The sequence below is a fragment of the Euprymna scolopes genome, chromosome 46, assembly GCF_053919585.1.
Source record: "Euprymna scolopes isolate OS-2025 chromosome 46, ASM5391958v1, whole genome shotgun sequence".
NCBI classification, from domain to species: domain Eukaryota; kingdom Metazoa; phylum Mollusca; class Cephalopoda; order Sepiida; family Sepiolidae; genus Euprymna; species Euprymna scolopes.
Window position 1 is genome coordinate 33,674,675 of NC_136527.1, and position 15,236 is coordinate 33,689,910.

At 33.9% G+C, this 15,236-nt stretch overlaps 1 long non-coding RNA gene across 1 annotated transcript; it reads left to right on the top strand.

Annotated features, from left to right (window-relative positions):
• Nucleotides 1–779: 779 nt before the first annotated feature.
• On the top strand, nucleotides 780–15,005 carry LOC145271281 (uncharacterized). Its single transcript, XR_013865802.1, has 2 exons — nucleotides 780–861; nucleotides 11,551–15,005. It is a non-coding gene; the product is annotated as an uncharacterized LOC145271281 (long non-coding RNA).
• Nucleotides 15,006–15,236: the final 231 nt, after the last annotated feature.

Here is a 15,236-nt window from a genome sequence, read left to right on the forward strand (position 1 = left end):
ACACGGTCCTGAATAGAAGCATGTGCTCTGTCCCAACCATCATCAATGGACCTGAAGTAATCCCGTCAGCATCGGACAAAACCAAACTCTTTGCCAAAACCTTTGCAACATATTCTACCCTATGCGATCAGGGCCATCAACCAGTCAACCACCTCCGTATTTACTCCTGTGTTTGAAAACATGTTATGCGACATACAAATACTTATTTTTATTACTTCTGACATCACGACTCTATAAAAATATATGGGAAGTTTTAACAAATTAAAATATTATATTTAAACGTATTTTATGAATGGGCAAAGCTTGGCAAGCCCCACCTCCTCCCATTAATTATAAAATAAAATGAACTTTCTAGAGATTTTTACAAGAAATTCATTTAACTTCTAAATTTAGCTGAATTTATCAGTTTCTGACGTGTTCTGAAAATATTTTTTATTATAATTTTTTTTCTTTCGCGTGTAATTTTTTAAATTTAATTTTTTAATCACAATAAAAAAAATCGGAAATCTAAAATAAAAAAAATACGAAAAGTAGTATCAGTTTCCGCCATTAAATTGCACGTGTAACGAATTAGAGAATTAATAAAGATGAAACTTGTAATCTGTTCTCTCTCATGTAAATATTAAAATGTTAAATAAAATAATACTAATTTTATCCGTGATATTCACCAAATAGATCGGCTCTATTTCAAAATGATTTCTTTTTTTTATTTTTCCTCTTCAATTTTGTTTTCTGCGAATTTGCTCTTCCGTTCGTCATCTTGAATGTTAACTTGAGTTGGTAAAGTCAATCACATTTGAAAAATCGTTTCCTTTATAAAAGCAGATAAAGTTAATCGAAAGCAGATTATAAAACAAAAACGTAAGTATTACTACATGAATTTAGTATCGATTTTTAAGTTTAAGTTTCTAACGACGCCGTAAAAACATTTCACGTGTATTTTTTCCGTATAAATATTAACTATGGTTCTTTTTCAGTATGTTCACCAATATCTTTATTTTTAATGTGTTTAGTAAACTGCACAAGCACCAGATTAACTTTAGGCCTAAATGTTTAAAAAACAATAAAAAAAAAAACAGGAATCTAAAAAAAAATAAAATAAAAATACGAAAAGGCGGCTTTAAAAACTATCGTGCATCGAATTAGAGAATTAATATGTTCACCAATCAGTTTCCGCAATTAACGAATTAGAGAATTAATAAAGATTAAACTTGTAATCTGTTCTCTCTCATGTAAATATTAAAATTTTAAATAAAATAATATTAATTTTATCCGGTATATTCACCAAATAGATCGGCTTTATTTCGAAATGATTTCTTTTTTATTTTTCCTCTTCAATTTTGTTTTCTGCGAACTTGCTCTTCCGTTCGTCATCTTTAATGTTAACTTGAGCTTGTAAAGTCAATCACATTTGAAAAATCGTTTCCTTTATAAAATCAGATAAAGTTAATCGAAAGCAGATTATAAAACAAAAACGTAAGTATTACTACATGGCGCACGTATGTGTATTTTTTATTTTCATCTTTTTTTTATCGGATTATTATCGAATGGTCACTAATTTATCAGATTTTATTTTCAATACTGACTTAAACATAAAAAAAGGTCAATACGTAATTCTTTATGTTATCAGTGGTGGCCAATTCTTTATGCGTTTTCACGTACAGAATTGTTCTTTAATGTCCCTGTGTCTTTATTGAAACATGAAATCAGAAAAAAAAGCGAATAATCCTAATGAAAATGTTGGTTTATCGTTGAACATTGTTTGCTGCCGATTGTTTTTGTTTTCAATATTGACTTAATCATTTTAAAAATTCAATGCAAACAATAGTTCTCTAAAAAGAAGAAAAAAATAATTTTATAAAGTTTATATGTTTTTAACTGTTTCACAAGTTTAAAAAAATCTTTTTTTTTTCACTAATGACTTAAATATAAAAAAGGTCAATTTCTAAAATCTTTAAAAATTACAAATATTCTTTACAATGACGACTTTTAAAGGTTTTCAAGGATGCTGAAAATGAATAAATACTTCAAAAGTGATGCATAGAATTAGTTTCATCACATGAGGAAATTATTTTTTTAAAAAGTGAGGATAGGATCACTTTCCTATATAAATTTAATGTAAAATGAGCGCCCACTTTCTGACCACACGGTAATATTTGGGGGAGGGGCTGCCTGGAAGCCGTTCTGGTAAATTGTTACTTACTTTCAACCTTAACTGTCATCTTTACCATGACGAATTCTATCAGTATTCCCGTATGCTGAAAACGAATATCACATTTAAAATTGCCGCAAACAAATAGTTGTATGGATATTAAGCTAAGTAATTCTTTATGTATCCAGTGGTGGCCACCATTCATAACATAAGGAATTACACTGTTTAATATTTTACGTTGCTTAATATTTAAAAAGAAACACGTTATTGTCTTGTTAACTCAACCTTTTCTTTCCAAGAATAAGTTTCTTTTTTCTTTTGTTAAATGCATGATGAATATCATCTGATAATTTAAACTTAACATCGGTAGATGACACTTGATGACTTCCATGCTTGAGTTTATAAACAAGAAAAAATTGATTTCTTTTGTCTTTCTCGTAATCTTTTCTTTCATAACTCATTCCTAATGCTTCGCATACTCTGTCAAAATGGTTAACCGAAATCATCTTCCAAAGTGTCACGTATAGAACAAACTCTGAGAAAGGAATATTCTTTTAAACACAGAATATAGATTCTACCCAACCTAAAGAATTCCCTCTCACTGGTTCCTTTTCTCCACTTCCAAACTCTGAACCAACTCTAGGCCATTTCAAATGGATCCTATTACTGTCTTTGACGTCCGCAAATGATGATACAGCGGATAATTTGTGTCAAAATTATTTGCAATTTTCGATGTCATTCTATGTGTCATGATTCTATGATCCATTAACGGCTTCTCCTGTTGATGTTGATTCCTCCAAATTGAGATATCAGCTGGTTTTGTGGCTCAATCACTATCCGACTCATTGACCTTTCCTTAAGTGACATTGCCCACAAATGTTCCACATGCAACTTCTGTGGTTCTTATAATAAAGCAGATCTCCAATCTTAAAATCTACTGAGTTTATTTTCTTATTCTTGTTCTCTATCAGTTTTTCATAACTTCCTGAATGTTATCCCTTACTAAAGTAAAAGATCCGTTCATCTCTTTTAGAACGATGTCGTGTTGCTCATCACCATAGTATACTCTACAAGGCATTAATGTATTATCTAATGGCAGGATCACGTCTCTGTTGTAGAGCAAGTAGTATGGTAAAAATTTTGATAATTTTATCATTTTGCTCACATGAAATCTGACAGCTGCCAAAATTTTGTTTATATATATATATATATATATATATATATATATTGCTTAACTGTCATGCATCATCCTATGAAATCTTTCAATTTCTTTCTTGTGATAAACTGATGTTGTTACATGATTATGTTGAGGTCCTTCAATGCCTTCTTCATCACTTAGTTTACATTATCTGTTAACAGCTTAATTGGTGCCCAAATCTGAGGAGAATTTCATCCAACAACAGATGCACCACCGTTTCTGGTTTCTTATTAGAAACCACAAAAGTCTCCAGCCAACCAATATACTATATCAATGAAAATCACTATGTACTGGTAACCCAAAAGTGTCTTTGGGCCTGAAAATATCCAATGCTAGTTTTATGAAAGGAAAAGGAGGCAGATTGCACTTCTGCATTTGAGGTTGTTGCTTCATCAGATCTCTGGTTTGGGACAGGATACATTTCCTACATATTCATTCGCCTCCTTAAGTAAACACCACCAGAAATATTTTTGCTAAATGGTATAAAACGTCTTTTCCACGACCGTTATTGTCCTGGTATTATACTACCACTTGTTTTTAATGTGTGACGGTACATATAACCTTATCAATAGTTTGGCTCAAACAAAATGATTCAATAATTTTTATCATCTATTTCTACCAGGATCCTCATTTTTTCGACTAGACGTCCACACACACAGCGTCCTTCCCTCTCAAGTACCATCTCGTCTGCATATCACTAAGTTTATGAGATAAGAAGCAAATTTGTTTTTAACATCATTACCCTCGCTCAGATCAAAGATCATTTTTTTTTTACAAGGTGGTCACCACTTATCAAGGCCCGAAAGCCACTCGAGATAAGAATTATTGCGTGTAGAGTATGTTAGTATTGAGATTTGATGAAGTGTCTTACTTAAGGGGGCGGTTCATCAGGAATTTGTTTATGCTGCACTTGAAGACATCCATGTTGTAGTCAGGTGGGAAACAGGCAGACTGAACAGAGTTCCACAGGCATGCACTTCTAAGAAAGAAGCATTACTCATGGAATTTACGTTTTAGACAGGTGTTTTTCATGAACGATCAGCGAGGGGGACCAAGGATTGGAGCTCAGACGAGCACTTGCCATAGAAGTAACGATAAAACAAAGACAGGCTCGCAACATCTCTCCTGTTAATGGGATATATAGTCAGAATTTGACAAAGTCAAATCGATAAAATCTGTGACGCAAAATTTGTGACAAACATGCTCCAATCGCATGATTGGGGCATCTGTGTACATTCTGTAATTCTTCTCAGGATCAAGATAAGCCAGTATAACCATATCTATGAGCTTTGGTTTTAGGCTATTAAAGGCAAAATGACATGTGACGTCACATTTAAACTCCACATATTTCATCATTAGATCATTAGATCGGCAATCTCAAAATGTTTTTATAATATGACGTCATACCAAGAAAATAATATGACGTCATACCAATGAAATAATATGACGTCATACCAATTCAAGCTCTGACTTTTCTCACACGAGTTGGAGTTAGGATTTTATCGATTTAACTTTGCCTAGTTCTGGCTATATACGCCATTCACTAATTTGAACCCCAAATTCTGTACTTCTCCTAAAACGCCACACTGATATCTTTCACCCTGAACTATGGCATCAATGACTGGTAAGCTTGTTCCTTTTGGATAATGAAGGACTTGTTTTGCATGAGTTAAGTCCTTAATTGTCAGTTTTGATAAGATTTGAGATAGCTTTGTTACAGTGTAAAATATATCAGGCCTAGTGACAGTTATCAAATAAATTAGATTTCCAATAATTTCTCTGTATCGTCTCTTAATTTAGTTTCGATCTCTATATTCTTATTTATATCAATCTTAATAGCAGTGGTTGGCAATTTCACATTCCAAACTTCAGCAGGATTTTTTCAATGTACAATGAATGGTTCATTGTTATAGTTTCATTTTCACAGGTAAACTTTATAATGAGGAACTATGAAGTGTTGTCTCAAAATTGTTGTGAGTAATATATCGTCAACCCAAAACACCAAAATCAAGTATTTATTGCACATATTTTTGGTATGCATGCAAACCTCTATGGGACACTGCCTGAATTCTTGTTCTATTAAATAATTATGGAGTGTTAAATTTTAATTGTTAAATTTTAATTGTAAAATTTTAATTGTGAGCGCTTTCTTTTAGACTGTACAGTGATTTATTCAGTATCCATACAAAATTTTTATTTTTCATTTTAAATCCCTCTGGAGGGAATATATATCTCAAAGTCAATCAGAGCATTTAAATAAGCATTTTTTACATCCATTTGATGTATTTTTTAATTGTATTGAGCGGCAAGTTTCAATAAAATTCTAATTCTTGTTAAATTTGTCATTGGTGAGAATGTGGCAAAATATTCGATTTCAGAGTTTTAATGCATTTGCTGAGGTTTTTGCCCTTTTAACATAGTAATCGTCTTATCTTCCATACATTTTAGAGATGTTAGTTTTTTATATAGAGATATAATTTTTGGTTTCCCTTTTGATAAATAATGTTCTCTTGATATGTTCAATGCTTTGGGTCAATCATCCAAGGCATCTCTTATAATCAGAGACAGACTTCTGTCGCCTACGCATTGAATCAGTTCTGCAAAAATAATCACATACTTTTTGATAAATTCAGTGTCAGTAGGATTCTCTTGTGAAGATTGAATAAGTTTGTGTAGTTTTCGTATCTAAAATACACCAGGAATTTCACTGCCACAATTCAAATTTAGATCCGTCAAAGCAAAGTCGATGGCACATAACCTGTTAAGTGTTGAGACATTGACTACATTGATTCTTTGCCGATTTGATTTACTACTGCCATCTTTGTTCAAAATAATGTTTCAACACTTTACAACTACCATCCTTCTTTTCTACTTACACTATCAGAATACTCCATGGGCTATTCAATCTTTCAATTACATCTGCCTGCATCATTTCAGCTTAATCGAAGTACATCCTCACCCCATTTTTCTTAAGTACTCGCAGTTTTTATCACACTTATGTTGAGATTCTCTACAACAAACAAGTCATGGTGGAAAGACTGACTTTCTATCTCTACTCTTAATCAAGCAAGCCCTTCTACAATTAATTAGCTCTTCTTAAATTTTTATCACATAATTCAGGTTCCTGTCAAAGTGCTTTAAAAACACTGCTATTTATTACTGACAACTCTGAGCCCCTATCCACCAGTCTTCTATAATTCTTTCCCTCAATTCTAATCAAAACAGAATATGATGCACCCATGTTATCAACTATGGCATCGGTATGCCCTTGTTCAGCTAGGTGGCATTGCATGAATGGAGCTCTCCTGATTTCCCTGGATATGGTTCTTGCAGAATTTCTGTATGTTGCCCACCTCAACAAAATAGTAACACCTAATTATCTGCCTCTTTCCTTCTCTCTAGTTTTAAATCCTAATCCCCTACTCTCTACTTGGTTTCTTTTTTATATCTCTCTCCATATCTTGGGGAACTGGCTAGACCCATAGCCTCAACTAGTATCTGCTACAAACCTCCATGGGATAGTTTTTATACCCCTTGCTTGCATTAGGCCAGATCCTCCATTTAACTTCTAAGGCTTTCTGATAAGCCACTTGAAGATCATGTGGCTCGTGTCTCATCACAAGCATCTCCACCTTCCTATCCTTGAGACCCTCTATACAGAATCCCAGTACCTGTTATTTAACTAGTCTGCTTCTCTGGACTATCCCACTAAAAGCACCTAATTCTCATCTAACTATCCTGTGCATATAATCAGGTACCCCTTCTAACCTACCCTGTCTCACGTTTGCTAATTCGACTTTGTTTGTTAGGGTTTGCGACAATTCCATAGTAGCTCTCTATAGACCTCTTCAAATCAACCCATGTTAAACTTTCATTGTCTAAGATGAGTCTGGTCATGAATTGTTCGACCAGGCTCCATGTGGTTAAGAGAGCTATCCGATATTTTTCCTCATCCAGTGCTCTGGTCATCCTTAAATACTGTTCTACGTGGTCCACCCATCTCCTGTAGCCACAGTCTTTTCTATTTTCCAACAGCATTGTTTTCCTTAGAAGAGATTCCCCTCTTATCAATCTTCTTACTGACCCCACTGCCTTTTTCAATTCTCTACATCATCCATCCACCTCCTGTAGCCACCGTCTTTTCTATTTGAAAATAGCTGCTACTCCATCATAACAATAGCAAATGCTACTGATGAAAGAACAAGATAACAATACAACTTACAATCAATTTTTGTTAAGATGGAGAGTTTGGATTGCGATGTTGATTTGTTTTTGTATAAAATATAAACAATTTTATTTTCTCTTTCTCATACTGCATCATATGTGTGTATCTAGCTAGAGATGGAGAGTGTGAACCGGGAGGTTGGTAGAGTAAACAGTGCTTGGGCGATGCTCATTCCTGGCTGACTGTAGGCCTCTCATCCTTTTCTTTTTCCTATGATTTATATATGTGACATGCCTTTTGCAGATGCTCTCACCTTTGACACTTGCGTGCGTCAAATAGTTGCCCTTTCTCTACTGACGATATCAATTCTAAGAACCTGGTCCCATCAACTAGTGTGTTTACTACCAGCTGTCATGCATGCGTTTGTGTGTGTAGCCTCAACACGTGGTACGAAGGAATTAACTTCTTGTCTCTTTTACTATCCAAGTCATGTGATACCACGTGGGGTTAACATCATTAAAAGACTATCATAACACTCTATCCCAACAGTTATCAATGGATCTGAGGAAATCCTGTCGGCATCAGACAAAGCCAAATTCTTTGCAGCTAATTCTACCCTATGCGACCAAGAACGCCAACCCCCAGTATTTCCTCTGGTATCAGAAAATACTCTATACAATATACAAATATCAGCGTGAAGTTGCCAATCTAATCAAAAACCTTGATTCCAGTAAAGCAACTGGCCCTGACGGCATTCCTATTATAGTGCTAAAAAAGCTTCAACCAGAATTAGCTCCCATACTTACAAAGCTGCTTAAGTGTTATCTTAAGGAGAATTGGTTCCCAACACCCTGGGAAACCTTGTTAGTGTGCCTTTTATTAAAGAGTTCAGTTGATCGGTCATCTCCCTCTCAATACAGACCTATGTTTCCTGTGTGTCATGAGTAACTTGCTGGAATCTGTGTTAAATAGAGAACTAGTCTATCACCTCAGCAAAAATAAACTGATTAGTGATATTCAATATGGTTTCCATTCTGCTAGATCTAGAGCAGATGTGCTTATGGTTATATCTCATAGGATTACCGAATCTCTTGATGGAGGCTACCTTTCTAGGGAAGTTGCTCTTGACATATCAAAGGCCTTTGATAGAGTATGGCATAAAGGTCATAAGATATTCAGTTACAGTATAGCATGTAATGTTTTCTCAGTTATTAAATCATTTCTGTTGGATAGGTTCATAAGATGTCATAAGTGGTTAAGGGGCAGAAATCAGAAGCTCAGAGTATTAATGCTGGAGTCCCTCGGATCGATCCTGGGCCCAACTCTCTTCCTGATCTATATCAATGATCTTCCCAATCACATCCTAAGATCATTCATAGACATTTATGCTGATGACACTACCATCTATAGCAGTACATCAAAGACCAAGTTCTCTCTGATTCTCTCTCCTCTGATCTTGAGCATGTGGTACAATCGGGAAAGAAGTGGATGGTTATTGTTAATGTATCTAAAACCAAACTTCTGTCTTTGCATCCTCAACGTTCTGCTCCCTATTTGGCATCAATTGAAATGAATGGCTCTCATCTTGGGGAGGCTCCATGTTTTGACAAGCTCCTGTGCTTGATGGTTACTCCTGATGTGAAATGGAACATGTACAACAAATCTGTTGCCAAGGATGCTGAGAAAATGGCGGGATCCTTCTATCGATCCAGTAGATATCTTACTGCTGATCCAATTCTTTTCCTATATAAGAGCCAGGTACAAGGATGGAGTGCTGTTGTCACATCTGGGTAGCAACTGCTAGAAAGACCTTATCCTGCCTTGACAAAGTTCAAAACAAACTTTGTAGACTAGTGGGAGAATCCTTTTTCTCTTCCCCGCAACCTCTTTCTCACAGAAGAGACGTTGCGAGCCTGTCTCTGCTTTATCCATTATTTTCATGGCAAGTGCCCGTCTGAGCTCCAATCTATGGTTCCCTTCGCTAAACTTTCATGAGAAACACTAGTCTAGCTCAAAACACTATCAATAATTTTCCTCACTCTTTATCTGTGCCTAAACCTAATCGAAGATGCCATGAACAAAGTTTCTTTCTTAGAACTGCACACCTGTGGAACTCGCTTCCTTTTGCCTGCTTTCAAGCTGACTGTAATATGGTCGTCTTCAAGTCCAATGTAAACAAGTTATTGATGAACCGTTCCACTTAAGTGATCCAATTGACCAAATTTCCACTACTAACAATTATTACGACATTGACCAGTGTACGCTTATTAACTCTTATCCTCGAGTGGCCGCTGGGCCTTGATAACTGGTGACTTCTTTGTAAAAAAAATATTTCTTAATAGTCTTAAATATGTAGCCAGTATGTAAACTTCAATTCTCACAATAATGTAAATAGTCTGCTTTCTACAACACTGAGCAAAAGCAATATGTACTAATAAAAATGTATATCAAAATGAGGTGGAAAGTTTAAGAAAACACTCAACCAAACATCTAGGCAAAATATAGTATTCAAGATGGATTCGACTCTCCAGAAACATGTGTATGTCAAGCCGCTTATGGAAAAATTGTGACTAAGAGATTTCATGTAAATGTGGAAAATTATACAAATGTCATTCACTAACATGTGTATGTCAAGCCGCTTATGGAAAAATTGTGACTAAGAGATTTTATGTAAATGTGGAAAATTATACAAATGTCATTCACTAACAGTAGGTTAGAAAAGCATTGAAAAGCTGTAATATGTAGTGATTGAAAAATCATTTATGGCAGAATATATATGGATGGAAAAGGGAAACCCTCTACCATCTATAATATAAAGCTGTAATATGTGAAGAGATTGTTATAAGTTGCAAAAATCTGTTTAAATGTATGTATGTCTCGCAAAAACGTTCAACAGAGGCAACGGATTTTCATGAGATAGCTATCATTTTGAAGCTGTATCCTTCAGGCAACAAATATCAAAAATATTGGCCAAAACATTAATTCTCTCACCCTCTACTGGGCACTTTTCTAAAGGGAGGGGTCGCATTTTTTGCTGATATTTTCAAAAGTCACTGCTTTTTTTCGATTGTCTAGTTTTAATTTATACCTATGTCACTTCCTACTACCACATTTTTGTGCTCGCAATTTTCCTTTGTTTTTTTTTTTGCTCACCCAACACTTTTACGCACACCTCAACTTTCTTTTCTGCCTTTGTGTCATGGGTTCGAGCCTGCCTGCTACAATTAATTTGCTTTTTTTTTTTGCTCAATGTACCCAGGCTACTTATGTGATAAAAAAGAAATTATAGATGGAGGTGAACAATGAAGAGTAATCTGGTTTAAGGGAACAGTGCATATTCCGGATGATGCTCAACTACTAAGCATACCTGGTATAGTATTTAACACGATATAGAAACCATCAATTATAAATAATGATTATATATATATATATATATATATATATATATATAGTACTAAGTACTAAAAAGTGTCTAGAAAAAATAGGTCCACAAATTCATACTATGATTGTCTGCTAGGACCATAGTGCTATTATTAGAGTTCTAGGTAAATTCAGTTGTAAGTTATATACTCCTGAATGTTGAAGTTTCAATCCTCAATGAGATTTAAAATAGAATTTAAGATTAATTCGGAATTTTTACAGAGTCATTACTAACCATACAAGAACATGCTAATCTCATAGACTAAATAAAGGTTCCATTCTGAATTATGTTAAGATTTCTGATTTCAAGAGAAAGGTTCCCAAGGTCAACAAAATACAACTGAATAAGATCGGAAGTAAACTAGAAACGTTGTGAAAATAACACCCAAGATAAGAACAGCATTTTGAAGAATCCAAATAATATGAATAATAAATCTTCACCTATAAAACAAAAAACACGTAATTATATTTAGTTAACTATTAAAAAAAATTGTTATCTAACCGATATTTAATAAATCTATACTCATTCTTCAGATATTCTTTAAAAAGGTCAACATAATGAATTCAATTTTACAACGTGAAATGTATTTTTTCAAATTTATTTTATATTTTCAGATTTTGCAAAAACGAAAAGAAATTCATTAATGGATGAGAACTTTTCTGCATCGGTGATTTAAAAAGGTTTAAAATAATTATAAATTTCTTCATGAAAATTTTCTAAAGTTAAAACTTAATAGCGTGCCTATCATCATACACTTCATTGCATTTTTACTTTTTGTGTAATCAGATGCAAGCAAACATGACAGAGAAACCACATTCTTGTGAAGTATGTAGTTCTTTTTTTGCAAGGAAGTCACATTTATTGCGTCATATGAAAACACATATGGGAGAGAAACTACATTCTTGTGAAGTATGTGGTTCTTCGTTTGCACGGAAGTCAACTTTGTTGAATCATATGACAACACATACGGGAGACAAACCACATTCTTGTGAAGTATGCGATTCTTCTTTTGCACAGAAGTCAACTTTGTTGCGTCATATGAAAACACATACGGGAGAGAAACTACATTCTTGTGAAGTATGTGGTTCTTCTTTTGCACAGAAGTCAACTTTGTTGAGTCATATGACAACGCATACGGGAGACAAACCACACTTTTGTGAAGTATGTGGTTCTTCTTTTGCATGGAAGTCAACTTTGTTGCGTCATATTAAAATACATACGGGGGACAAACCACATTCATGTGAAGTATGTGATTCTTCTTTTGCACAGACGTCACATTTGTTGAGTCATATGAAAACGCATACGGGAGAGAAACCACATTCTTGTGAATTATGTGGTTCTTCTTTTGCACAAAAGTCAACTTTGTTGAGTCATATGACAAGACATACAGGAGACAAACCACATTCTTGTGAAGTATGTTTTTCTTCTTTTGCACAGAAGTCAACTTTGTTGAGTCATATGACAAGACATACAGGAGACAAACCACATTCTTGTGAAATATGTGGTTCTTCTTTTGCACAGAAGTCAACTTTGTCACGCCATATGCTAACACATACGGGAAAAAAAACACATTGTTGAGTCATATGAAAACATACAGGGCGCCCCTAATGGTGCTGGCGTAAACATTTTAGAGGGAGAAAATAACAAAATAGCAAGGACTTATGTACGACATAAACATAAGACGGTATCAGTCATTCCAGTCCTTATAGGAGACACCAGGCTAATGAAAAAAAATTTCAAGAACTATCTAGTGAATATACCCGGTGAACCAAGCACAAGAGAAATACAAAATATTGCACTTTAAGGCTAGTTAGAATCTTTAAAAGGTCCATCGGTTGGAGTAACTAAATTCATGGGATAATGTTTGACATCTAGCAGAATGCTCTATCCCATCAAAAACAAATTAAGAGAAGGAGAGAAAAAATATTCTGGTTTAATATTTGGTTCTTTTGTATCAAAATCAGATTGGTTGCATCATATGAAAACAGTCATACCAGTTATTACATGTGCCACAGGGGTTATGAAGAAGAACCTGAAGTCCTACCTAACTAATATTCCTGGTGAACCAAGTGCAAAAGAGATCCAGACAATTGCACTTAAGGGAAAAGCGAGGATACTGAAAAGAGCTTTCGGTTGTTTTCAATAAAAAGCAGGACAATGTTGGTGGCTGGTTTGGCTGCCCCATACCCAGCGTTACAATCTTAAAAGAAAGAAAACTTTTTTAAAAATGAGACAAAGTATAGGCTTGCAAAGTGTGGTTAACTTGCATGGAAGTCAAATTTGTGAAAACACATACGAGAGACAAAGCACATTCATGTGTTGTATATGATTGTGCTTTTGCACTGAAGTCAACTTTGATGAATCATATGGAAACACATACAGGAGACAATTACTTTACTAACTCAGTGTTTAAGAGATAAAGAACTTAAATGGAACATTCGAATATCTATGTATCTCATATAAAGTTCAAGTGTTAGCTGCAGGTTGTGGGCCCCATGATTTCTGAGAACTTTTATTTTAAAAAAAGAGACAATTCATGTTCTTGTAAAGTATGTGGCTGTTCTTTTGCAGATAAGTCATTGGAAACTGACCAACTATTTTGCACATGGCTTTCTTTAAAACATTACAGAATCAGAAAACAAATTTGCTACAAAAATCACACAAAATAGTAGTTTAAAATACTCCAACTTGCATTTCAGAAAATTGGAAAAATGGGTCAAACAAGAGTGGGACAAGTCTTGTTTGGATTTATTATTATTATTATTATTATTATTATATAAATAAGGGAGACTATAGACTGGCTTTAAAGAGAATGCCTTCACTATGATGAGGACAGAGTTATAATTACTGCTCACAATCAAAGTTTGATTTCCAATGTTTCTAAGTAGATAGAAAGGAAACTGGAATCGTTGGAAAATTTCTATGTCAGTAATTCTAGGAGCAAATCAAATTAGACAAAAGAATTAAAAAAACTACCTGGCAAATATATCTGGTGAACCAAGTGCAAAAGAGATTCAAACAAGAGAGAAACCACATTCTTGTGAAGTATGTGGTTCTTCTTTTGAACAGATGTCTACTTCCTTGAGTCATATGAAATGCATGTGAGAAACAATATTTGATGATTTTCCAAAATCAATACCTCAAAATTGTATTCAGCATCACAAAACAAGAACCAGCAGAACAACGTCTGTCAGGAAACTGGCCAATCATTTTTCACAAGACTTTCTTACAAATATGACAAAATCAGAAAATAAATCTGCTTCAAAAATCACACAAAATAGTAGTTAAAAATACTCCACAACTTGCATTTCAGAAAATTGGAAAAAGTCTTTTCTTGATTTTTATAATAATAATAATAATAATAATAATAATTATTATTATTATTATTATTATTATTATTATTATTATTATAAGGAATGTTTTGTAGACTGGCTTTAAAGAGGATGTCTTCACTATGATCAGGATAGAATTATAATGACTGCTCACTATCAAAATTTGATTATCAATGTTTCTAAATAGATATAAAAGAAGCTGGAATTTTAGGGAAATCTATTCCAGTAATCATAGGAGGAAATAAAATTACTTAAAAGAATTTAACAAACTACCTGATAAATATATCTGGTGAACCAAGTGCAAGAGAGACGGTTTGATTCTTAAAACTTCCAACTCTCAAACTTGACACTCTTTTGTCAAAATTTTCAATTCCCAAACTGAAACTGTTATCAAAACGTCTAAATCCAAAACACTACATTATTTCAAGTTTATTTGGACACAACTACGTACGTAGCACGCCTTTTTCTTACTCGTCTTCTGTTTACTTTACATCTATTTTTATTCACCTTTTTATCATTTGCATAGAAATGCAACAGTCTGCATCGCTCTAGTGATCGCCTATGATAAAACCAACTTAGTAACTATTTCAGTCTTTTTTCTTTTTGTTACAAGACCAAACTTTTGAAGCATTCACACATGCTAGCCAAGTAATTTCGATTTTTCCTACAAAGTAAAATAAGAAAAACTGAAAAGGCATATTTTTGTATGACTACATCTCAATAAAACATCTATTTTATATCGAGTATTTTTTCTGTTTTTTCTGTTTTTGTTACAAGACCAAACTTTTGAAGCATTCACACATGCCAAGTAAGTTTCGATTTTTCATACAAAGTAAAATAAGATACAAGACCTTTTGAAGCATTCACACATGCTAGCCAAGTAATTTCGATTTTTCCTACAAAGTAAAATAAGAAAAACTGAAAAGGCATATTTTGTATGACTACATCTCAATAAAACATCTATTTTA